We start from the raw sequence: 26538 nt of genomic DNA on the forward strand, positions 1-26538 counted from the left end.
GAGTTAGGACACGGGGCAGTGAGCACAGCGGGTGATGGGTGAGTGGGACTGGGTGCGAGTTAGGACACGGGGCAGTGAGCACAGGGGTGATGGGTGAGTGGGACTGGGTGTGAGTTAGGACACGGGGTCAGTGAGCACAGGGGGTGATGGGTGAGTGGGACTGGGTGTGAGTTAGGACACGGGGCAGTGAGCACAGGGTGATGGGTGAGTGGGACTGGGTGTGAGTTAGGACACGGGGTCAGTGAGCACAGGGGGTGATGGGTGAGTGGGACTGGGTGTGAGTTAGGACACGGGGCAGTGAGCACAGGGGGTGATGGGTGAGTGGGACTGGGTGTGAGTTAGTACACGGGGCAGTGAGCACAGGGGGTGATGGGTGAGTGGGACTGGGTGTGAGTTAGGACACGGGGCAGTGAGCACAGGGGGTGATGGGTGAGTGGGACTGGGTGTGAGTTAGGACACGGGGCACAGGGGGTGATGGGTGAGTGGGACTGGGTGTGAGTTAGGACACGGGGCAGTGAGCACAGGGGGTGATGGGTGAGCGGGACTGGGTGTGAGTTAGGACATGGGTCAGTGAGCACAGGGGGTGATGGGTGAGTGGGACTGGGTGTGAGTTAGGACACGGGGCAGTGAGCACAGGGGTAATGGGTGAGTGGGACTGGGTGTGAGTTAGGACACGGGGTCAGTGAGCACAGGGGGTGATGGGTGAGTGGGACTGGGTGTGAGTTAGGACACGGGGTCAGTGAGCACAGGGGGTGATGGGTGAGCGGGACTGGGTGTGAGTTAGGACACAGGGCAGTGAGCACAGGGGGTGATGGGTGAGTGGGACTGGGTGTGAGTTAGGACACGGGGCAGTGAGCACAGGGGGTGATGGGTGAGTGGGACTGGGTGTGAGTTAGGACACGGGTCAGTGAGCACAGGGGGTGATGGGTGAGTGGGACTGGGTGTGAGTTAGGACACGGGGCAGCGAGCACAGGGGGTGATGGGTGAGTGGGACTGGGTGTGAGTTAGGACACGGGGCACAGGGGGTGATGGGTGAGTGGGACTGGGTGTGAGTTAGGACACGGGGCACAGGGGGTGATGGGTGAGTGGGACTGGGTGTGAGTTAGGACACGGGGTCAGTGAGCACAGGGTGATGGGTGAGTGGGACTTGGTGTGAGTTCGGATATGGTCTGCCGGGTTTTGAATCACCTGTAGTTTACGTCGGGCAGAATGTGGGAGGCCCGCCAGGAGTGTGTTGGAATAGTCAACTCTGTACTTACGTGGCTCAGTGTCACGTTTTTATCTCAACCCCTTGTGACGTTTCATTACTTTAAAGGTGGATCCTCGCTGTTGCTCTCTCGCTTTGCCCGTTCCAGCCAAGAGCCGCAAGCTTCCCGCCAGCCCCTATTGGGACTGGAGCCTTACTGACTGTCAGCTTCCGCTGCCCTGGTCCAGCTGCACGACTGAAATGTTCATGTTATCTCCCTGTGCTGCCCACCGTTCCACAGTCGGCGGGGACAGGTCATTCCCATTGGCATTCTGTAACCGGCTGCTGGAGAGTCACAGAGAGCGATCCAGGGTGAGGACCTCCCCACCCGTGTGTGTCGTGCCCCCACCCTCACCCCCGGCTGTGTCATCGTGTGTGTCGTTCCCCCCCGGGCCGTGTTCCCCCTCCCCCTCCCCAGCCGTGTCGCCCCCCCTCCTCCCACTCTTGGCTGCACCTCTGACATGGTTTATTTGGCTAATTTGTGTTTTTCTTTGCAGGTACTCGGCCAGTTTATCGCCAGGGCAGTTGCTGACGATGCGTTGCCAACAAACTTTCTCGATAGTTACAAAGGGAAAGTGGATTGTGATCACGCTCGGTAAGTGTGCTCGGGAGGGCAGCATAAAAACAGTGAGAAACGTATATCTGATTTTATGTCTGGGTGTGTCTTGTGTGTAAATCATGGAAGAATAAAATCACTTTCATTTGAATCAACAACTCAAATAGTCCCAGCTCATGCCGGGTTGTCTGCCTGCGGCACACTCTAAACTTTCCCCTGCCCTCAGTGCTGCCTTGGACCGAGCTGTCATCCTGCTCAGTATGAAGCGCGGTGTTGGATTGGACAATGTCTGGGGTGTGGGCGGTGGACAGCGGCCTGTCAAACATCTCATCAGAGAGGTACGTCAATCCCTTCTCTGAACCCTGGTGCAGTGGGACCAACAACAGGGAGCAGGGCTGTGGTGGGGAAGGTGTTGAGTCGGCTGCAGTTCTGTATTGGAGGACTGACACACAAACCTTTGCAGAATGAAGGCATGTGGGATATGGGGCAATAGCCGCAGGAACAGCGATACGGCCAGGGACAAAGCAACAGTCGGGGTAAATGAATGTTCATCAGATTGGCAGGGTGTTCTGGAGCTTCTGAGGAAACCATACCATCAGCAAACAGCAACAATACTACATTCTAGAGATCAGCCATGATCCTATTGAATGGCGAAGCAGGCTTGAGGGGCCGAATGGCCTACTCCTCCTATTTCTTGATTACTGACAGAATCCAATATCGGGACAAATCGTGTAACGATGTCAGCCTTCTGGTGCTTGCTGTGTCAGTGATGGTTTTCATCCTTGCTGTCACTGGTGTGCACTAAGGTATTCACGTATTTGTGCTGACGTTTGACTGGGCAGCAATTTCATGGTATGCTGCAGATAATGTTATATTTTTAAAACCCATCTTTGCAGAGATTTCATTTTTTCAAAACACTAGTGAATTGCCTGTAGCTGGAACTATTTTTATAATCTGCAGTTGGTGATGGATGTGGGAGGAAATACTTCAAACATGCTCCGCAGAGTCATCTAGTGAGCAGAGCCTGCAATTACAGTGTGACAGCTGACATAGCTCAATGGAACGGGAAATGGTGAGCGGCAGGGTTCACTGAAATAGTGAGCAAGTATTATCGCAGGGGAAAAAGATATAAACAGACTGAGATACTGAGAGACACGCATTGTAGAAAGGGCATGGAATATCAGAAAATGATATCAATAAACCGGTAAATGAATGCAGAGCATTCAAAACCAAACTGGAGTTGGAACCATTAACTATAGAGGGATACACGAGTCTTTAATGGAGACATGGATTGTGTTTGGACAGGACTGGGAATTATCCTGGTTATAGCATTTCAGGAGAGATGGGAGGGTAAAGAAGGGGGTGTTGGTCAAGAATTCTGTCTGTGATGGAATGTAACCATATGCAGAGAGTTAAGAAATAGCAAGGGAAATGGTCAAATTCTCGGTGTGAATTACAGGCCAACCAGTGGAGACGGAATCGAGGGGCGACCTGCAGACAGATCAGAGAGATACAAAGACACGGGGCAATAAAACTGGGTGATTTGGACTATCCCAAGACAGATTGGATTAAAGGTGAAGTATGTGGTCCATGTGGGCAAAGCTTCTCTCAATGGATCCAGGACTGTTTCCCACATCAGTGGGATTCTGGTCCAACAAGGAAAGGAGCATTGCTCGAGTTAGTTCTGGAAAATAAAGTGGGGAAAATAACCGAGGAGAGTCGGAGAATAATTGGGAAATCGAGATCACAACATAGATAGATTCAGTGTAAGCACAGAAAAGTACAAAGAGTCAAAGATAAGGGAGTGAGACTGGAGAAGGCAAAGTTCAGTGAGATAAAAGGTTTCTGGTCCAAATTAACTGGCCGGTAAACTGAGCAAACAGGTCGATGGATCAGCAGGTGGGAAGTCTTCAAATATAACATTTGTTAAAATTCCTAATAAGTGAAAAGGGGTGTATCAAAGAATTTGATGGGTAAAGAGAGAAATTTAAACAAACTTTATGGGGGGGGATGTGATTAAGTTTGGGCTAACAATGAGAGATTCAGGAGAAATGTAGAAAGTAGTGAGGAGAATGAAAAGGGAAATTTGAACAAAGGCTAGCGGAAATAGTAAGGGCTTTACTAACAAAGTCACTAATCACAGAGAGGGAGGGAGAGAGAATTGTATCTTTCGGGATGTAGGAGAGAGTCTAGTTGTGGAGATACTTTGGATGCGTTTGTACAAATGATGGAAGTGAGGGTGGAGGGTGGCAGAGGAGGGTTTGAGCAATTGTTCGAGATAACAGGGTAAAGGGAACGGATTGTGAAAAGAATTAGCAGAACTTAGTGTGGATAAGTTACTGTACCCTGTTATCTCGAACAATTGCTCAAACCCTCCTCTGCCACCCTACACCCTCACTTGCATCATTTGTACAAACGCATCCAAAGTAGGGGCTCTGAAATGTTTAACTTGTGCCTTGGAACTGGAGAGCAGTCTGTGTAACACTTCAGTTCAAGGGGAGAAAGGATACTACCTGTATCAATCAGTTTGTCTAATGTCACTTCTGGGCAAACGAGAATAATTTGAGATAAAATGAGGGAGTGTTTACAAATATGGTCAATAAATGCCCGCTTGACCAGTGATGCCCATATCCTGAGTGTTTTTTTTTTAATACATGGATTATGAGAAGCAATTGTGTAAATAGGGCATGTTCTCATGGGACCAGAGACGGTTGAGGTGATCTGATTGCTGTTTGATCATGTCGACCATCGCGAGCTGCTTCACCTCGTTCAGAACACTGGAACCAGAGGACACGGCCCGGGCTGGGAGGGGAAATAGATTCCAAGTCAATCTACGGAAACATTACTGCGGTGAGCGAGTGCTCAATCTATCGAACATACGTCATCGTCGTAGGCAGTCCCTCGGAATTGAGGAAGGCTTGCTTCCAGTCTTAGTGAGTCTTTAGGTGACTGTACAGTCCAATACTGGAATTAGAGTCTCTGTCACGGGTGGGACAGACAGTGGTTAAGGGAAGGGGTGGGTGGGACAGGTTTGCCGCACTTGTTGAACTATATAGGCAGATGGTGGAAGCAGTTGTTAGATTCATTCAAATGTACATTTAAGAAAATAACATTTTGATTACAGTATACCAGTAATTTGAGACGTGATGTGAGTGGGGGGAACAGGGGACTGTGGATCTGTGGTTACCGAAGCTCTCCCCCACTGGGGATTTTCTCACCTCGTATCTGGGTCTGTGGTACATTCACTGTCCTGCTTAGTGGATAACTCCACTATTGTATCAAACAACCACCAGGATGGGGGAAAGCCAACTCGATGGATTTTGGGCTATTTTTGTTGAACAATTCCTGTTCTACAGGACAATCAAGGCCAGCCAGTAGTGGAGGGAGTTCAGGAGAGGTTGTTGGAATGGACCTGTTGGGCTGAATGGCCTATGTCTGTGCTGTAAAAACTTTGTAATGTCTCATCATCATAGGCAGTCCCCCGGAACCGAGGAAGAATTGCTTCCACTCTTACAATGAGTCCTTAGGTGGCTGAACAGTCCAATACGGGAATTACAGACCCTGTCACAGGTGGGACAGACAGTGGTTGAGGGAAGGGGAGGGTGGGACTGGTTTGCCGCACGCTCCTTCCGCTGCCTGCGCTTGGTTTCTGCATGTTCTCGGCGATGAGACTCGAGGTGCTCAGCGCCCTCCCGGATGCACTTCCTCCACTTAGGGCAGTCTTTGGCCAGGGACTCCCAGGTGTCGGTGGGGATGTTGCACTTTAGGAGATTTTGAGGATGTTCTTGTAACGTTACCGCTGCCCACCTTTGGCTCATTTCCTGTAAAGGAGTTCCGAGTAGAGCGCTTGCTTTGGGAGCAGACAGTCCAGTGACTGCGAGTGAGACTGAACAGGTAACTCTGGAGTGTTGAAGTCACGAGTGGATTGTTGACATTCTCACATTCTGTGCCTGATCTATAAAACTTGTACTTTCAACAGGAACTGTGGAGATTTTTGGCCTGGGGTGAAACCTGGCTCTGGTGAACTAGCACGAAATATAAAAACAGATATAGGTATATAAAAAGGAAAAGAGTGGCTAAAGTAAATGTTGGTCCCTTAGAGGACGAGACCGGGGAACTAGTAATGGGGAACATGGAGATGGCAGAAACTCTGAACAAATATTTTGTATCAGTCTTTACGGTGGAGGACACTAACAATATTCCGACAGTGGATAGTCAGGGGACTATAGGGGGGAGGAACTTAACACAATCACAATCACGAAGGAGGTGGTACTCAGTAAGATAATGGGACTAAAGGCAGATACATCCCCTGGACCTGATGGCTTGCATCCTAGGGTCTTAAGAGAAGTAGTGGCAGGGATTGTGGATGCATTGGTTGTAATTTACCAAAATCCCCTGGATTCTGGGGAGGTCCCAGCAGATTGGAAAACTGCAAGGTAACACCCCTATTTAAAAAAAGGAGGCAGACAAAAAGCAGGAAACTATAGACCAGTTAGCCTAACATCTGTGGTTGGGAAAATGCTGGAGTCCATTATTAAAGAAGCAGTAGCAGGACATTTGGAAAAACATAATTCAGTCAGGCAGAATCAGCATGGATTTATGTTTGAAAAATTTGCTGGAATTCTTTGAGGATGTAACGACCAGGGTGGATAAAGGGGAACCAGTGGATGTGGTGTATTTGGATTTCCAGAAGGCATTTGATAAGGTGCCACATAAAAGGTTACTGCACAAGATAAAAGTTCACGGGGTTGGGGGTAATATATTAGCATGGATCGAGGATTGGCGAACTAACAGAGAGTCAGGATAAATGGTTAATTCTCGGGTTGGCGATCAGTAACTAGTGGGGTGTCGCAGGGATCAGTGCTGGGACCCCAACTATTTACAATCTATATTAACGACTTGGAAGAAGGGACTGAGTGTAACGTAGCCAAGTTTGCTGACGATACAAAGATGGGAGGAAAAGCAATGTGTGAGGAGGACACAAAAAATCTGCAAAAGGACATAGACAGGCTAAGTGAGCGGGCAAAAATTTGGCAGATGGAGTATAATGTCGGAAAGTGTGAGGTCATGCACTTTGGCAGAAAAAAATCAAAGAGCAAGTTATTATTAAATGGAGAAAGATTGCAAAATGCTGCAGTACAGCGGGACCTGGGGGTACTTGTGCATGAAACACAAAAGGATAGTCTGCAGGTACAGCAAGTGATCAGGAAGGCCAATGGTATCTCGGCCTTTATTGCAAAGGGGATGGAGTATAAAAGCAGGGAAGTCTTGTTACAGCTGTGCAGGGTATTGGTGAGGCCACACCTGGAATACTGCGAGCAGTTTTGGTTTCCATATTTACGAAAGGATATACGTGCTTTGGAGGCAGTTCAGAGAAGGTTCACTCGGTTGATTCCGGGGACGAGGAGGTTGACTTATGAGGAAAGGTTGAGGAGGTTGGGCCTCTACTCATTGGAATTCAGAAGAATGAGAGGTGATCTTATCGCAATGTGTAAGATTATGAGGGGACTCGACAAGGTGGATGCAGAGAGGATGTTTCCACTGATGGGGGAGACTAGAACTAGGGGGCATGGTCTTAGAATAAGGGGCCACCCATTTAAAACTGAGATGAGGAGAAATTTCTTCTCTCAGAGGGTTGTAAATCTGGAATTCGCTGCCTGAGAGAGCTGTGGAGGCTGGGTCATTGAATATATTTAAGACAGAGATAAACAGTTTCTTAAACAATAAGGGAATTATGGGTTATGGGGAGCAGGCAGGGGGGCTCGGGGGAGGGGGGGCTGGAGGAGATTTCAGAGATGGGGGTGGTGGGCCATGGAGGGATTTGTAAACAAGGATGAGAACTTTGAAATCGAGGTGTTGCTAAACCGGGAGCCAGTGTAGGTCAGCGAGCACTGGGGTGAGGGGAGTGGGTTTGAAAGGGAAGGAAGACAGTGCCTCAGGAGAAGGAACCATTTCCATCGTGTGGGAGCCAGGATGGGAAGCTTGATGGTCAGCGCTGGGAATTGCTCCCAAGTTTGGCCGTTATGTCCTCTGTTTTCTCTCCTCTGTTTGCCTGCGCTTTACTTTGCTGACTTGTTTTTCCTCTCCTCCTCTCTCCGATGCAGATGAACTTGTTATTGAAGGAGTTCCTACTCTCCAGAGAGCTGGCTGAAGCTGAACATTGCCTCCGTGATCTGGAGGTACCACATTTCCACCATGAGCTTGTTTACGAGGTGAGCACAGATATTCCTGAGCCTCCCGTGTCTCGGCTCGGCCTGTGTGGAGTGCACCTTGAATGCCCGGGTCTCGGGTCCGCTGCTGAATGAAATATTGTGGGGTATTGGCTTATAAAACATTACTGGCTGCTGCTCCCTTTCCCTGCCTGTGTCTTGTGCTATCTGCTGCCCCCCTGCATCCAGAGCTAGGTGACTATCGTGTGGCACGGACTCAACCCTCTCCTCCTGCTCCTCCTGCTCCTGAAAGACCATTGTCGTCTGCTCCAATCGTGATCGCTCCAGTGTTACTGGGGTTAGACTGAACTCCAAGCCATGCTCCTCTTTGGGATAGCTTCCAAAGACAGCCGCTTGCTTTCTGGCTGGGTTGTGGTCCCAGAGGGAAGGGCTGTTTCCACCCAACGACTTGTCCTCGTCCCTGACTCCATGCTGAATAATCAGAACCGTTTGGAGCAAACAAATCATTTGTTTCCAAAGGAGAGGAGGATCCTAACTTTCCAAAGGACAGCCGAGGTTAAGTCTATCTTAGTCTATCTGGCTTTCCACATGTGGAGAGTGTTGCAGGCTCGGGAGAAACGGGTGCCCATTGACCCGTGCCCCGGGATGGGTCAGTGCCCATTGACCCGTGCCCCGGGAGAGGGAGGGGTCAGTGCCCATTGACCCGTGCCCCGGGATGGGTCAGTGCCCATTGACCCGTGACCCGGGAGAGGGAGGGGTCAGTGCCCATTGACCCGTGCCCCGGGAAAGGGAGGGGTCAGTGCCCATTGACCCGTGCCCCGGCAGGGGTCAGTGCCCATTGACCCGTGCCCCGGGAGGGGTCAGTGCCCATTGACCCGTGCCCCGGGAGGGGTCAGTAATCCACTGTGACGATGTTTGGGATTGGGCGGGAGGTGAATGGTGTTGTAAAATGGAGGTGTTTTCCCCCCAGGCTGTTGTCATGGTGCTGGAGTCGACTGGAAACACAGCAGCCGAGATGGTGAAGCTGCTGAAAGTGCTGTGGGAGAGTGGGCTCATCACACTGGGCCAGATGATCCGGGTAAGTTCGAGCCTGGTCTCCCCGGCCCGCCCTCCCTCCCCCTCACACTGGGCCCTCCCTCCCTCCCGCTGAGCCCTCCCCCCCTCCCCCTCACACTGGGCCCTCCCTCCCTCCCCCTCACACTGGGCCCTCACGCCGAGCCCTCCCTCCCTCCCTCCCCCTCACACTGGGCCCTCCCTCCCTCCCCCTCACACTGGGCCCTCCCTCCCTCCCCCTCACACTGGGCCCTCCCTCCCTCTCACACTGGGCCCTCCGTCTCACACTGGGCCCTCCCTCCCCCTCACACTGGGCCCTCCCTCCCCCTCACACTGGGCCCTCCCTCCCCGTCACACTGAGCCCTCCCTCCCCGTCACACTGAGCCCTCCCTCCCCCTCACACTGGGCCCTCCCTCCCTCCCGCTGAGCCCTCCCCCCCTCCCCCTCACACTGGGCCCTCCCTCCCTCCCCCTCACACTGGGCCCTCACGCCGAGCCCTCCCTCCCTCCCTCCCCCTCACACTGGGCCCTCCCTCCCTCCCCCTCACACTGGGCCCTCCCTCCCTCCCCCTCACACTGGGCCCTCCCTCCCTCCGCCTCACACTGGGCCCTCCCTCCCTCTCACACTGGGCCCTCCGTCTCACACTGGGCCCTCCCTCCCCCTCACACTGGGCCCTCCCTCCCCCTCACACTGGGCCCTCCCTCCCCGTCACACTGAGCCCTCCCTCCCCGTCACACTGAGCCCTCCCTCCCCCTCACACTGGGCCCTCCCTCCCCCTCACACTGAGCCCTCTCTCCCTCCCCCTCACACTGAGCCCTCCCTCCCTCCCCCTCACACTGGGCTCTCCCTGCCCCTCACACTGAGCCCTCCTTCCCTCCCCTCACACTGGGCCCTCCCTCCCTCCCCCTCACACTGAGCCCCCCTCCCTCCCTCCCCCTCACACTGGGCCCTCCCTCCCTCCCCCTCACACTGGGCCCTCCCTCCCTCCCCCTCACACTGGGCCCTCCCTCCCACTGTCACACTGGGTCCCCCTCCCTCCCCCTCACACTGAGCCCTCCCTCCCTCCCCCTCACACTGGGCCCTCCCTCCCTCCCTCCCTCTCACACTGGGCCTTCCCTCCCTCTGTCACACTGGGCCCCCCTCCCTCCCCCTCACACTGAGACCTCCCTCCCTCCCCCTCACACTGGGCCCTCCCTCCCTCCCCCTCACACTGGGCCCTCCCTCCCCCTCACACTGGGCCCTCCCTCCCTCCCCCTCACACTGGGCCCTCCCTCCCTCCCCCTCACACTGGGCTCTCCCTGCCCCTCACACTGGGCCCTCCCCCCCCCCCCACCTCACACTGGGCCCTCCCTCCCCCTCACACTGAGCCCTCCCTCCCTCCCCCTCACACTGGGCCCTCCCTCCCTCCCCCCCCCCTCACACTGGGCCCTCCCTCCCCCTCACACTGAGCCCTCCCTCCCTCCCCCTCACACTGGGCCCTCCCTCCCTCCCCCTCACACTGGGCCCTCCCTCCCCCTCACACTGAGCCCTCCCTCCCCGTCACACTGGGCCCTCCCTCCCTCCCTCCCTCTCACACTGGGCCTTCCCTCCCTCTGTCACACTGGGCCCCCCTCCCTCCCCCTCACACTGAGCCCTCCCTCCCTCCCCCTCACACTGGGCCCTCCCTCCCTCCCCCTTACACTGGGCCCTCCCTCCCCCTCACACTGGGCCCTCCCTCCCTCCCTCCCCCTCACACTGGGCCCTCCCTCCCCCTCACACTGGGCCCTCCCTCCCCCTCACACTGAGCCCTCCCTCCCTCCCCCTCACACTGGGCCCTCCCTCCCTCCCCCTCACACTGGGCCCTCCCTCCCCCTCACACTGGGCCCTCCCTCCCTCCCCCTCACACTGGGCCCTCCCTCCCCCTCACACTGGGCCCTCCCTCCCCCTCACACTGAGCCCTCCCTCCCTCCCCCGCACACTGGGCCCTCCCTCCCTCTGTCACACTGCCCCAAGCTGTGAGTTGCTGGTCACACTGGCCTCTGGTGACTTCCATCCCCAGACTGAGCCGAGTGATATGATCCCGGCCCGGGTGGCACTGGAAGCACAGTGTTTGACCTCTGCCCCTGGGCTGAGGGGGGCAGGGTCCATTGACTGCTGCTGGGAAATCAGTGCAAACATCCAGGTAAAAGCCAAGGATTAGGATAACACTGTGTTCTGGCTGCTGGTATTTAGTCTGTAGCCCACCTCTGTGCATTAGGAGGCCATTGGGCCCATCGAGCCCGTGCTGAGCTGGCTCTGTGACGGAGCAATCCCATCAGTCCCACTCCCCTGCTCATTTCCTATCGCCGTACAAATATTTCCTCCAAGTATTTATCTAATTCCATTTTGAAAGTGACTGTAGAATCTGCTCCCACCGCCCTTTCAGGCAGCGCATTCCCGATCACAACTCGCTGGGTAAGAATGTTTCCTCATCTCGCCTCTGGTTGGTTTACCAATCACCTTAAATCTGTGTCCTCCTGCCACTGGAAACAGCTTTTCCTGATTTGCTCCATCAAAACCCTTCATGGTTTTGAATACCTCTATTAAATCTCCCCTCAACCTTCTCCACTCTAAGGAGGATATCTTCAGTCTCTACATGTATCTGAAGTCTTTCAGCCCTGGTACCATTCTCGTAAATCCCCTCAGCACCCTCTCTAAGGCCATGTTTTAAATTCATTCCTGGGATGTGGGCGTCGTTGGCAAGGCCAGCATTTATTGCCCATCCCGAACTGCCAAGGGAGCGCCGCACTGTCGGAGGGGCGGTACTGAGGGAGTGCCGCACTGTCGGAGGGGCGGTACTGAGGGAGTGCCGCACTGTCGGAGGGGCAGTACTGAGGGAGTGACGTACTGTCGGAGGGGCAGTACTGAGGGAGCGCCGCACTGTCGGAGGGGCGGTACTGAGGGAGTGCCGCACTGTCGGAGGGGCAGTACTGAGGGAGTGCCGCACTGTCGGAGGGGCAGTACTGAGGGAGTAGTGCCGCACTGTCGGAGGGGCGGTACTGAGGGAGTGCCGCACTGTCGGAGGGGCGGTACTGAGGGAGTGACGTACTGTCGGAGGGGCAGTACTGAGATCCCGACCACACTCACTCACAGGGATTCCACCTGCAGAGCTACTAATGAAAAGAACGCTCAAAACCAGGTTATCCCTTATACACCCCACCATGAAAGAAATTGTTGAGGCAGGCGCCAGTCACAATGTGACTACCATGACAGGAATGCGAGGGCACGATGTATTGATGTCAATGACCCTGTCTTTGTCCTCAACTACGCTGCAGGGTCCAAATGGCTCACAGGCACTGTGGTTGCCAAAGAGGGGAATAGGAAAGTGGTAGTTAAACTTACCAATGGACAAATCTGCCACAAACAGTTGGATCAAACACAAAGGAGGTTCAGCAACCCCATAGAACACGATGTAGAGTTTACTCCACCACAGGTGACTGAACACTGGAACCAAGTGGAGGAGAGCCCAGTCACTGTGGGCAGTCCGGACAGGTCTGAGGCACTGCAAACAGCAGACACTCAGGCCAGCGCCCAACAACCGGAGCCCCAACTCAGTCGCTCTACAAGGGAGCGTAAACCACCAGAGAGACTCAACCTGTGATCCCAATAAGACTTTGGGGGCGGGGGGGTGGGGGGTGATGTCATGTATTCAACTGTCATTGTAACCCATGTATAAACTGACCTAAGTTGTACAACGTGAGTACATTGACCACAAGGGGGTGAACTTGTGGGAGACACTCCTAACCTGGACTTTCAGGTATAAAAGGGGAAGCTCCACCCACCTTCATCACTTCAGTGCTGGAATAAAGGTAACTGGTCACAGAGTGACCTTCTCTCAAGTATGGGCCTCATGTACATTTGTAATGTATAGTAAGGACATATCATACACTGTCCCATCAAACACTCCCAGGGCAGGTCCAGCACAGGGTTAGATACAGAGTAAAGCTCCCTCTACACTGTCCCATCAAACACTCTCAGGGCAGGTACAGCACGGGGTTAGATACAGAGTAAAGCTCCCTCTACACTATCCCATCAAACACTCCCAGGGCAGGTCCAGCACAGGGTTAGATACAGAGTAAAGCTCCCTCTACACTGTCCCATCAAACACTCCCAGGGCAGGTCCAGCACAGGGTTAGATACAGAGTAAAGCTCCCTCTACACTGTCCCATCAAACACTCCCAGGGCAGGTCCAGCACAGGGTTAGATACAGAGTAAAGCTCCCTCTACACTGTCCCATCAAACACTCCCAGGGCAGGTCCAGCACAGGGTTAGATACAGAGTAAAGCTCCCTCTACACTGTCCCATCAAACACTCCCAGGGCAGGTCCAGCACAGGGTTAGATACAGAGTAAAGCTCCCTCTACACTGTCCCATCAAACACTCCCAGGGCAGGTCCAGCACAGGGTTAGATACAGAGTAAAGCTCCCTCTACACTGTCCCATCAAACACTCCCAGGGCAGGTCCAGCACAGGGTTAGGTACAGAGTAAAGCTCCCTCTACACTGTCCCATCAAACACTGCAGGTGCAACATGTCTCCATGCCCTCAATTCTTTGCCTCTCTCGACCAGAGGCATTTGCAGGATCGCTGAGTTGGCTGCACATAAATGTATAAGGCAGTGCACTGAAGGGTTGTTTGCCAACTTCCCCAGCACTGACAATAGCCAGAATGAGCAGGCAATTGGATTTGCTTCAGTGGGTGGCTTCCCACAGTGCTGTCAATTGCACACGTGTCAATACGAGGATCACCAGATAAACCGTAAGAGCTTTAATTCCATCAATGTGCAGCTGGTGTGCAACCGCAAGAGGTTCAGGCAGGTGTGTGACGCAGGTTCCCCGGGAGCTGACTTGATGCTTTTATACAGCCGCAGTCCAACATTCCAAACCTCTTTGCACCAGGAAACAGAATAAAGGGCTGGCTCAGTACAAGGGATACTTCCTTCAAACTTGGCTCATGACACCTGTGGGACCCCCACAAGTGAGGTGCAAGAAAGCTACAATGAGAGCCACATGACCACCGAGTGTGTCATCAAGCAAGGCCTCGGCATGTTGAAGATGTGATTCAGTTGCCTGGATAGGTGTGGAGGTACCCTTCAGTACTCATCAGCGAGGGGCTCCAGAATCATAGTAGTGTGCTGTATCCTGCACAACATTGGGTAGTAGTGAGGATTAGAAGTGGAGGATGACCAAACTCATCAAGCATCTTCTGATGGTAAGGACATTGAAGAACAGGAGAAAAGGACGAGAATGACAAGAATACGAATATAGGGCACCATCACCAGACCAGCTGTGTATATTGCTCGATGGCTCATATATTACCATTAACGGGCAGAAAACTGACAGTCGGAATAAATGGGTCATTTTCAGGATGGCAGGGTGTAACTAATGGGAGTGCTGCAAGGATCAGTGCTTGGCCTCAGCTGCTTACAATCTATAAATTGCTTCGATGAGTGTAATATATCAAAGTTTGCTGATGATACAAAGCGAGGTGGGAGGGACAGTTGCGAGGAGGACGTAAAGAGGCTGCAAAGGGATACAGACAGGTTAACTGGGCAAGAAAGACCCACTTCCTGCTCCCTTCACCCTATTCCCACCAATGCTCACCACACTACTTCCTTTTCTGGCTCCCACGTTAGCCGACATTGTTAGCGGTTCTCTCTCCTCAGGTACTGCTCCCTCTCCTTCAAATCTGCCGTCATCACCCTCTCCTCAAATAACCAACCTTTGACCCCACTGTGCGTGCAAGCTGCCCCCCATCTCCAACCTCCCTTTCCTCTCCAAAGTCCCTGACCGTGTTGTCGCCTCCCAAATCCGTGACCATCTTTCCCAGAAACCCTCCAATCTGGGTTCCGCCCCTGCCACAGTACCCAAACTGCTCTCATCAAAGTCACAAACTGCATCCTTTGTGACTGTGACAAAGGTAAACTATCCTTCCTCGTCCTCCTGGACCTGTCTGCAGCCTTTGACACAGTTAACCGCTCCACCCTCCTCCAACACCCCTCCACCATCGTCCAGCTGGGTGGGACTGCACTCGCCTGGTTCCATTCTTATCCATCTCATCGTAGTCAGAGAATCTCCTGCAATGGCTTCTCTCCCCGCCCCCGCATCGTTACCTCTGGTGTCCCCCAAGGATCTGTCCGTGGCCCCTCCTATTTCTCATCTACATGTTGCCCCTCGGCGACATCTGAAACACAGCGTCAGTTTCCACACGTATGCTGACGGCACCCAGCTCTTCAGTGCCTCTCTCGACCCCTCCTCGGTCTTTAAATTGTCAGACTGCTTGTCCGACATCCAGTACTGGATGAGCAGAAATGTTCTATAATTACATATTGGGAAGACCGAAGCCATTATCTTTGGTCACTCCCACAAACTGCGTTCCCCAGCCACTGACTCCACCCCTCTCCCGAGCATCTGTCTGAGGTTAAACCAGACTGTTCGCAACCTAGGTGTCATATTTGACTAAAACCGCTTATTTCCACCTCAGTAACATCGCCCGTCTCCGTCCCTGCCTCAGCACTTCTGCTGCTGAAACCTCATCCATGCCTTTGTTACCGCTAGACTTGACTATTCCAACACTCCTGCCTGGCCTCCCACATTTTACACTATGTAAACTTGAGCTCATCCAAAAACTCGGCTGCACGTGTCCTAACTTGCACCAAGTCCCGCTCACCCAGCACCCACTGTACCCGCTGCTCATGTCCTAACTTGCACCGAGTCCCGCTCACCCAGCACCCCCAGTGCTCGCTGACCGACATTGGTTCCCGGTGAAGCAATGCCTCGATTTCAAAATTCTCATCCTTGTTTACAAATCCCTCCATGGCATTGCTCCTCCCTATCTCTGTAATCTCCTCCAGCCTCACAACCCCCCGAGATATCTGGGCTCCTCTAATTCTGGCCTCTTGAACATCCCCGATTATAATCGCTCAACCATCGGTGGCCGTACCTTTAGCTGCCTGGGCCCCAAGCTCTGGAACTCCCTCCCTAAACCTCTCTACCTCTCTTTCCTCCTTTAAGACGCTCCTTAAAACCTACCTCTTTGACCAAGCTTTTGGTCATCATTTCTTCTTATAAGAACATAAGAAATAGGAACAGGAGTCGGCCATTCGGCCCCTCGAGCCTGCTCCGCCATTTAATAAGATCACGGCTGATCTGATCATGGACTCAGCTCCACTTCCCCGCCCACTCCCCATAACCCTTTACTCCCTTATCGTGGCTTGGTGTCAAATTTATTTGTTTTGTCTTATAACACTCCTGTGAAGCACCTTGGGACATTTTACTACATTAAAGGCGCGATATAAATACAAATAGTTGTTGTTGTTGTAGATGGAATATAACGTGGGAAAGTATGAACTTACCCCCTTTGGTAGTAAGAATGAAAAAGCAGAATCATTTTGAAAAGGATAGAGACTACTAAATGTTGGGATTCAGAGGGATATGTATGTGCTTGTACCCGAATCACAGAAAGTTAACATGCAGGAGCAGCAAGCAACTAAGCAGGCAAATGGTATGTTAGCCTTTATTGCAAGTGGGTTGCAGTATAAGAAAAAGGAAGTCTTGCTGTAATTATATAGAAACATAAAAACACAGAAAATAGGTGCAGGAGTAGGCCATTCAGCCCTTCGAGCCTGCACCACCATTCAATAAGATCATGGCTGATCATTCCCTCAGTACCCCTTTCCTGCTTTCTCTCCACACCTCTTGATCCCTTTAGTCGTAAGGGCCATATCTAACTCCCTCTTGAATATATCCAATGGACTGGCATCAATGACTCTCTGCGGCAGGGAATTCCACAGGTTAACAACTCTCTGAGTGAAGAAGTTTCTCCTCATCTCAGTCCTAAATGGCTTACCCCTTATCCTTACACTATGTCCCCTGGTTCTGGGCTTCCCAACACCGAGAACATTCTACCTGCATCTAACCTGTCCAAACCCGTCAGAATTTTATATGTTTCTATGAGATCCCCTCTCATCCTTCTAAACACCAGTGTATACTGGCCCAGTCGATCCAGTCTCTCCTCATATGATAGTCCAGCCATCCCTGGAATCAGTCTGGTGAACCTTCGCTGCACTCCCTCAATAGCAAGAATGTCCTTCCTCAGATTAGGAGAACAAACTGAACACAATATTCAAGGTGTGGCCTCACCAAGGCCCTGTACAACTGCAGTAAGACCTCCCTGCTCCTATACTCAAATCCCCTCGCTATGAAGGCCAGCATGTCATTTGCTTTCTTTACTGTCTGATGTACCTGCATGCCTACTTTCAATGACTGATGAACCATGATACCCAGGTCTCGTTGCACCTCCCCTTTTCCTAATCTGTCACCATTCAGATAATAATATGCCTTCCTGTTTTTGCCGCCAAAGTGGATAAACTCACACTTATCCATATTATACTGCATCTGCCATGTATTTGCCCACTCACCTAACCTATCCAAGTCACCCTGCAGCCTCCTAGCATCCTCCTCGCAGCTCGCACTGCCACTCAGCTTAGTGTCATCTGCAAACTTGGAGATATTACATTCAATTCCTTCGTCTAAATCATTAATGTATATTGTAAATAGCTGGGGTCCCAGCACTGAACCCTGCGGCACCCCACTAGTCACTGCCTGCATTCTGAAAAGGACCCGTTTATTCCTACTCTTAGCTTCCTGTCTGCCAACCAGTTCTCTATCCACGTCAATACATTACCCTAATACCATGTGCTTTAATTTTGCACACCAATCTCCTGTGTGGCATTTGTCAAAAGCCTTTTGAAAGTCCAAATACACCACATCCACTGGTTCTCCCTTGTCCACTCTACTAGTTACATCCTCAAACAACTCAAGAAGATTTATCAAGCATGATTTCCCTTTCATAAATCCATGCTGACTTGGACCGATCCTGTCACTGCTTTCCAAATGCGCTGCTATTACATCTTTAATAATTGATTCCAGCATTTTCCCCACCATCGATGTCAGGTTAGAAACATAGAAACATAGAAAATAGGTGCAGGAGCAGGCCATTCAGCCCTTCTAGCCTGCACCGCCATTCAACGAGTTCATGGCTGAACATGAAACTTCAGTACCCACTTCCTGCTTTCACGCCATACCCCTTGATCCCCCGAGTACTAAGGACTTCATCTAACTCCCTTTTGAATATATTTAGTGAATTGGCCTCAACTACTTCCTGTGGTAGAGAATTCCACAGGTTCACCACTCTCTGGGTGAAGAAGTTTCTCCTTATCTCGGTCCTAAATGGCTTACCCCTTATCCTTAGACTGTGACCCCTGGTTCTGGACTTCCCCAACATTGGGAACATTCTTCCTGCATCCAACCTGTCCAAACCCGTCAGAATTTTAAACGTTTCTATGAGGTCCCCTCTCACTCTTCTGAACTCCAGTGAATACAAGCCCAGTTGATTCAGTCTTTCTTGATAGGTCAGTCCCACCATCCCGGGAATCAGTCTGGTGAATCTTCGCTGCACTCCCTCAACAGCAAGTATGTCCTTCCTCAAGTTAGGAGACCAAAACTGTACACAATACTCCAGGTGTGGCCTCACCAAGGCCCTGTACAACTGTAGCAACACCTCCCTGCCCCTGTACTCAAATCCCCTCGCTATGAAGGCCAACATGCCATTTGCTTTCTTAACCGCCTGCTGTACCTGCATGCCAACCTTCAATGACTGATGTACCATGACACCCAGGTCTCGTTGCACCTTCCCTTTTCCTAATCTGTCACCATTCAGATAATAGTCTGTCTCTCTGTTTTTACCACCAAAGTGGATAACCTCACATTTATCCACATTATACTTCATCTGCCACGCATTTGCCCACTCACCTAACCTATCCAAGTCACTCTGTAGCCTCATAGCATCCTCCTCGCAGCTCACACTGCCACCCAACTTAGTGTCATCCGCAAATTTGGAGATACTACATTTAATCCCTTCGTCTAAATCATTAATGTATAATGTAAACAGCTGGGGCCCCAGCACAGAACCCTGCGGTACCCCACTAGTCACTGCCTGCCATTCCGAAAAGTACCCATTTACTCCTACTCTTTGCTTCCTGTCTGACAACCAGTTCTCAATCCACGTCAGCACACTACCCCCAATCCCATGTGCTTTAACTTTGCACATTAATCTCCTGTGTGGGACCTTGTCGAAAGCCTTCTGAAAGTCCAAATATACCACATCAACTGGTACTCCTTTGTCCACTTTATTGGAAACATCCTCAAAAAATTCCAGAAGATTTGTCAAGCATGATCTCCCTTTTACAAATCCATGCTGACTTGGACCTATCATGTCACCATTTTCCAAATGCGCTGCTATGACATCCTTAATAATTGATTCCATCATTTTACCCACTACTGAGGTCAGGCTGACCGGTCTATAATTCCCTGCTTTCTCTCTCCCTCCTTTTTTAAAAAGTGGGGTTACATTGGCTACCCTCCACTCGATAGGAACTGATCCAGAGTCAATGGAATGTTGGAAAATGACTGTCAATGCATCCGCTATTTCCAAGGCCACCTCCTTAAGTACTCTGGGATGCAGTCCATCAGGCCCTGGGGATTTATCGGCCTTCAATCCCATCAATTTCCCCAACACAATTTCCCGACTAATAAAGATTTCCCTCAGTTCCTCCTCTTTAATAGACCCTCTGACCACTTTTATATCCGGAAGGTTGTTTGTGTCCTCCTTAGTGAATACTGAACCAAAGTACTTGTTCAATTGGTCTGCCATTTCTTTGTTCCCCGTTATGACTTCCTCTGATTCTGACTGCAGGGGACCTACGTTTGTTTTTACTAACCTCTTTCTCTTTACATACCTATAGAAACTTTTGCAATCCGCCTTAATGTTCCCTGCAAGCTTCTTCTCGTACTCCATTTTCCCTGCCCTAATCAAACCCTTTGTCCTCCTCTGCTGAGTTCTAAATTTCTCCCAGTCCTCAGGTTCGCTGCTATTTCTGGCCAATTTGTATGCTACTTCCTTGGCTTTAATACTATCCCTGATTTCCCTAGATAGCCACGGTTGAGCCACCTTCCCTTTTTTATTTTTACGCCAGACAGGAATGTACAATTGTTGTAATTCATCCATGCGTTCTCTAAATGTCTGCCATTGCCCATCCACAGTCAACCCCTTAAGTATCATTAGCCAATCTATCTTAGCCAATTCATGCCTCATACCTTCAAAGTTACCCTTCTTTAAGTTCTGGACCATGGTCTCTGAATTAACTGTTTCATTCTCCATCCTAATGCAGAATTCCACCATATTATGGTCACTCTTCCCCAAGGGGCCTCGCACAATGAGATTGCTAATTAATCCTCTCTCATTACACAACACCCAGTCTAAGATGGCCTCCCCCCTAGTTGGTTCCTCGACATATTGGTCTAGAAAACCATCCCTTATGCATTCCAGGAAATCCTCCTCCACCGTATTGCTTCCAGTTTGGCTAGCCCAATCTATGTGCATATTAAAGTCACCCATTATAACTGCTGCACCTTTATTGCATGCACTCCTAATTTCCTGTTTGATGCCCTCCCCAACATCACTACTACTGTTTGGAGGTCTGTACACAACTCCCACTAACGATTTTTGCCCTTTAGTGTTCTGCAGCTCCACCCATATAGATTCCACATCATCCAAGCTAATGTCTTTCCTAACTATTGCATTAATCTCCTCTTTAACCAGTAATGCTACCCCACCTCCTTTTCCTTTTATTCTATCCTTCCTGAATGTTGAATACCCCTGGATGTTGAGTTCCCAGCCCTGATCATCCTGGAGCCACGTCTCCGTAATCCCAATCACATCATATTTGTTAACATCTATTTGCACAATTAATTCATCCACCTTATTGCGGATACTCCTTGCATTAAGACACAAAGCCTTCAGGCTTGTTTTTTTAACACCCTTTGTCCTTTTAGAATTTTGCTGTACAGTGGCCCTTTTTGTTCTTTGCCTTGGGTTTCTCTGCCCTCCACTTTTCCTCATCTCCTTTCTGTCTTTTGCTTTTGCTTCCTTTTTGTCTCCCTCTGTCTCCCTGTATAGGTTCCCATCCCCCTGCAATATTAGTTTAACTCCTCCCCAACAGCACTAGCAAACACTCCCCCTAGGACATTGGTTCCGGACCTGCCCAGGTGCAGACCGTCCGGTTTGTACTGGTCCCACCTCCCCCAGAACCGGTTCCAATGCCCCAAGAATTTGAATCCCTCCCTGCTGCACCACTGCTCAAGCCATGTATTCATCTGCGCTATCCTGCGATTCCTACTCTGACTAGCACGTGGCACTGGTAGCAATCCCGAGATTACTACTTTTGAGGTCCTACTTTTTAATTTAGCTCCTAGCTCCTTAAATTCTTTTCGTAGGACCTCATCCCTTTTTTTACCTATGTCGTTGGTACCAATGTGCACCACGACAACTGGCTGTTCTCCCTCCCATTTCAGAATGTCCTGCACCCGCTCCGAGACATCCTTGACCCTTGCACCAGGGAGGCAACATACCATCCTGGAGTCTCGGTTGACCGGTCTATAATTCCCTGTTTTCTCTCTCCCTCCTTTTTTAAAAAGTGAGGTTACATTAGCTACCCTCCAATCCATAGGAACTGATCCAGAGTCCATGGAATGTTGGAAAATGATCACCAAAGCATCTACTATTTCTAGGGCCACTTCCTTAAGTACTCTAGGATGCAGACTATCCAACCCTGAGATTTATCAGCCTTCAATCACATCAATTTCCCTAACACAATTTCCTGACTAATAAGGATTTCCCTCAGTTCCTCCTTCTCGCTAGACCCTCGGTCCCCTAGTTTTTCCGGAAGGTTATTTGTGTCTTCCTTCGTGAAGACAGAACCAAAGTATTTGTTCGATTGGTCTGTCATTTCCTTGTTCCCCATTATAAATTCACCTGATTCTGACTCCAAGGGACCTACGTTTGTTTTCACTAATCTTTTTCTCTATAGAAGCTTTTGCAGTCAGTTTTTATGTTCTCAGCAAGCTTCCTCTCATACTCTATTTCCCCCCTCCTAATTAAACCCTTAGTCCATCTCTGCTGAATTCTAAATTTCTCCCAGTCCCCAGGTTTGCTGCTTTTTATATGCCTCTTCCTTGGATTTAACACTTTCCCTAATTTCCCTTGTTAGCCATGGTTGAGCCACCTTCCCTTATTTATTCTTACGCCACACAGGGATGTACAATTATTGTAGTTCATCCATGTGATCTTTAAATGTCTGCCATTGCCTATCCACCATCAGCCCTTTAAGTATCATTCTCCAGTCTATCCTAGCCAATTCACGTCTCATACCGTCGAAGTTACCTTTCTTTAAGTTCAGGACCCGAGTCTCTGAATTAACTGTGTCACTCTCCATCTTAATGAAGAATTCTACCATATTATGGTCATTCTTCATTCTTCCCCAAGGGGCCCTGCACAACAAGATTGCTAATTAATCCTCTCTCGTTACACATCACCCAGTCTCAGATGGCCTGCTCTCTAGTTGGTTCCTCGACATATTGGTCTAGAAAACCATCCCTTATACACTCCAGGAAATCCTCCTCTACAGTATTGCTACCAGTTTGGTTAGCCCAATCAATATGTAGATCAAAGTCACCCATGATAACTGCTGTACCTTTATTGCACGCATCCCTAATTTCCTGTTTGATGCTGTCCCCAACCTCACTACTACTGTTTGGTGGTCTGTACACAACTCCCACTAGCGTTTTCTGATCTTTGGTGTTTCGCAACTCTACCCATACCGATTCCACATCATCCAGGCTAATGTCCTTCCTTACTATTGTGTTAATCTCCTCTTTAACCAGCAATGCTACCCCACCTCCTTTTCCTTTCTGTCTATCCTTCCTGAATATTGAATACCCCTGGATGTTGAGTTCTCAGCCTTGATCACCCTGGAGCCATGTCTCCATAATCCCAATTACATCATATCTGTTAACAGCAATCTGTGCAGTTAATTCATTCACCTTATTACGAATGCTCCTCGCATTGAGACTCAGAGCCTTCAGGCTTGTTTTTTTTAACACTCTTTGTCCTTTTAGAATTATGTTGTAATGTGACCCTTTTTGATTTTTGCCCTTGATTTCTCTGCCCTCCACTCTTGCTTTTCTCCTTCCGACCTTTTGCTTCTGCCACCTTTTTACTTCCCTCTGTCTCCCTGCCATTTTAGTTTAAACCCTCCCCAACAGCACTAGTGCTTTGGTGAGACCACAACTGGAGTACTATGTACAGTTCTGGTTTGCTTACCAAGGAAGGATATACTTGCCTTAGAGAGTGAACAACGAAGGTTCACTAGATTGTTTCCTGGGGTGGGAGAGTTGTCTTATGAGAAGAGATTGAGCAAAATGGGCCCATATTTTCTGGTGATCTCACTGAAACATAAAATTCTGAGCGGGCTTGACAGGATAGATGCTGAGACACTGTTCCCCCTGGCTAGAGAGTATAGAATTTGCAGTCATAGTCTCAGGATGAGGCCATTTAGGACTGAGAACATCAGAAATAGGAGCAGGAGTAGGACATTTGGCCCCTCGAGCCTTCCACAGATTTACAACCTTCTGAGAGAAGAAATTCCTCCTCAGCTCAGTTTTAAATGTGAGCCGCTGCTTATTCTGAGACTATGTCCCCTAGTTTTAGTTTCCCCTATGCATCCACCTTGTCGAGCCCCCTCATTATCTTATACCATGGATGATCATGCAACTTCAGTACCCCATTCCTGCTTTCTCTCCTTGATCCCTTTAGTCGTAAGGGCCACATCTAACTCCCTTTTGAATATATCTAACGAACTGGCCTCAACAACTTTCTGTGGTAGAGAATTCCACAGGTTCACAATTCTATGAGTGAAGAAGTTTCTCCTCATCTCGGTCCTAAATGGCTTACCCCTTATCCTTAGACTGTGACCCCTGGTTCTGGACTTCCCCAACATTAGGAACATTCTTCCTGCATCTAACCTGTCCAAACCCGTCAGAATTTTATATGTTTCTATGAGATCCCCTCTCATTCTTCTAAATTCCAGTGAATACAGGCCTAGTCGATCCAGTCTTTCTTCATATGTCAGTCCTACCATCCCGGGAATCAGTCTGGTGAACCTTCGCTGCACTCCCTCAATAGCAAGGCAGTGACTAGTGGGGTACCGCAAGGTTCTGTGCTAGGGCCCCAGCTGTTTACACTGTACATTAATGATTTAGACGAGGGGATTAAATATAGTATCTCCAAATTTGCGGATGACACTAAGTTGGGTGGCAGTGTGAATTGCGAGGAGGATGCTATGAGGGATCTCATAGAAACGTTTAAAATTCTGATGGGTTTAGACAGGTTAGATGCAGGAAGAATGTTCCCAATGTTGGAAAAGTCCAGAACAAGGGGTCACAGTCTAAGGATAAGGGGTAAGCCATTTAGGACCGAGATGAGGAGGAATTTCTTCACCCAGAGAGTGGTGAACCTGTGGAATTCTCTACCACAGAAAGTTGTTGAGGCCAATTCACTAAATATATTCAAAAAGGAGTTATATGTAGTTCTTACTACTAGGGGGATCAAGGGGTATGGCGAGAAAGCAGGAATGGGGTACTGAAGTTGCATGTTCAGCCATGAACTCATTGAATGGCGGTGCAGACTCGAAGGGCCGAATGGCCTACTCCTTCACCTATTTTCTATGTTTCTATGTTTCTATGTCCTTCCTCAGATTAAGAGACCAAAACTGCACACAATATTCAAGGTGTGGCCTCACCAAGGCCCTGTACAACTGCAGCAAGACCTCCCTGCTCCTTTACTCAAATTCTCTCGCTATGAAGGCCAACAGGCCATTTGCCCTCTTCACTGCCTGCTGTACCTGCATGCCAACTTTAAATGACTAATGTACCATGACACCCAGGTCTCATTGTACCTCCACTTTTCCTAATCTGTCACCATTCAGATAATAGTCTGTCTCTCTGTTTTTACCACCAAAATGGATAACTTCACATTTATCTACATTATACTGCATCTGCCATGCATTTGCCCACTCACCTAACCTATCCAAGTCACCCTGCAGCCTCCTAGCATCCTCCTCGCAGCTCACACTGCCACCCAACTTAGTGTCATCCGCAAACTTGGAAATATTACCTCAATTCCTTCGTCTAAATCATTAATGTATATTGTAAATAGCTGGGGTCCCAGCACTGAACCCTGCAGTACCCCACTAGTCACTGCCCGCCATTCTTAAAAGAACCCGTTTATTCCTACTCTTTGCTTCCTGTCTGACAACCAGTTCTCAATCCATGTCAGCACACTACCCCCAATCCCATGTGCTTTAACTTTGCACATTAATCTCTTGTGTGGGACCTTGTCGAAAGCCTTTTGAAAGTCCAAATACACAACATCCACTGGTTCTCCCTTCTCCACTCTACTCGTTACATCCTCAAAAAATTCTCGAAAATTTGTCAAGCATGATTTCCCTTTCACAAATCCATGCTGACTTGGACCGATCCTGTCACTGCTTTCCAAATGCGCTGCTATTATATCTTTAATAATTGATTCCAACATTTTCCCCACCACCGATGTCAGGCTAACCGGTCTATAATTCCCTGTTTACTCTCCCCCTCCTTTTTTAAAAAATGGGGTTACATTAGCTACCCTCCAATCCATAGGAACTGATCCAGAGTCTATAGAATGCTGAAAATGACCACCAATGCATCCACTATTTCTCGGGCCAATTCCTTAAGTACTCTGGGATGCAGACTATCAGGCCCTGGGGATTTATCGGCCTTCAATCAATTTCCCTAACACAATTTCCTGTCTAATAAGGATTTCCCTCAGTTCCTCCTTCTCGCTAGACCCTCGGTCCCCTAGTATTTCCAGAAGGTTATTTGTGTCTTCCTTCGTGATGACAGAACCAAAGTATTTATTCAATTGGTCTGCCATTTCTTTGTTCCCCATTATAAATTCACCTGAGTCCGACTGCAAAGGACCTACATTTGTCTTCACTAATCTTTTTCTCTTCACATATCTATAGAAGCTTTTGCAGTCAGTTTTTATGTTCCCAGCAAGCTTCCTCTCATACTCTATTTTCCCCCTCTTAATTAAACCCTTTGTCCTCCTCTGCTGATTTCTAAATTTCTCCCATCCTCAGGTTTGTTGCTTTTTCTGGCCAATTTATATGCCTCTTCCTTGGATTTACACTATCTGTAATTTCCCTCGTTAGCCACGGTTGAGCCGTTTTATTTTTACACCACACAGGGATGTACAATTGTTGTAGTTCATCCATGTGATCTTTAAATGTCTGCCATTGCCTATCCACCGTCAACCCTTTAAGTATCACTCGCCAGTCTATTCTAGCCAATTCACGCCTCATACCATCGAAGTTACCTTTCTTTAAGTTCAGGGCCCTAGTCTCTGAATTAACTGTGTCACTTTCCATCTTAATAAAGAATTCTACCATATTATGGTCACTCTTCCCCAAGGGGCCCTGCACAACCAGATTGCTAATTAATCCTCTCTCATTACACATCACCCAGTCTAGGATGGCCTGCTCTCTAGTTGGTTCCTCAACA

General features: G+C 49.8%; 1 pseudogene; it reads left to right on the forward strand.

The window, feature by feature from the left end:
* LOC139256599 (programmed cell death protein 4-like) overlaps positions 1 to 26538 on the forward strand; it is a 107295-nt pseudogene that overhangs the window by 47675 nt on the left and 33082 nt on the right.

This window comes from Pristiophorus japonicus, unplaced genomic scaffold, assembly GCF_044704955.1.
Source record: "Pristiophorus japonicus isolate sPriJap1 unplaced genomic scaffold, sPriJap1.hap1 HAP1_SCAFFOLD_747, whole genome shotgun sequence".
NCBI lineage: Eukaryota > Metazoa > Chordata > Chondrichthyes > Pristiophoridae > Pristiophorus > Pristiophorus japonicus.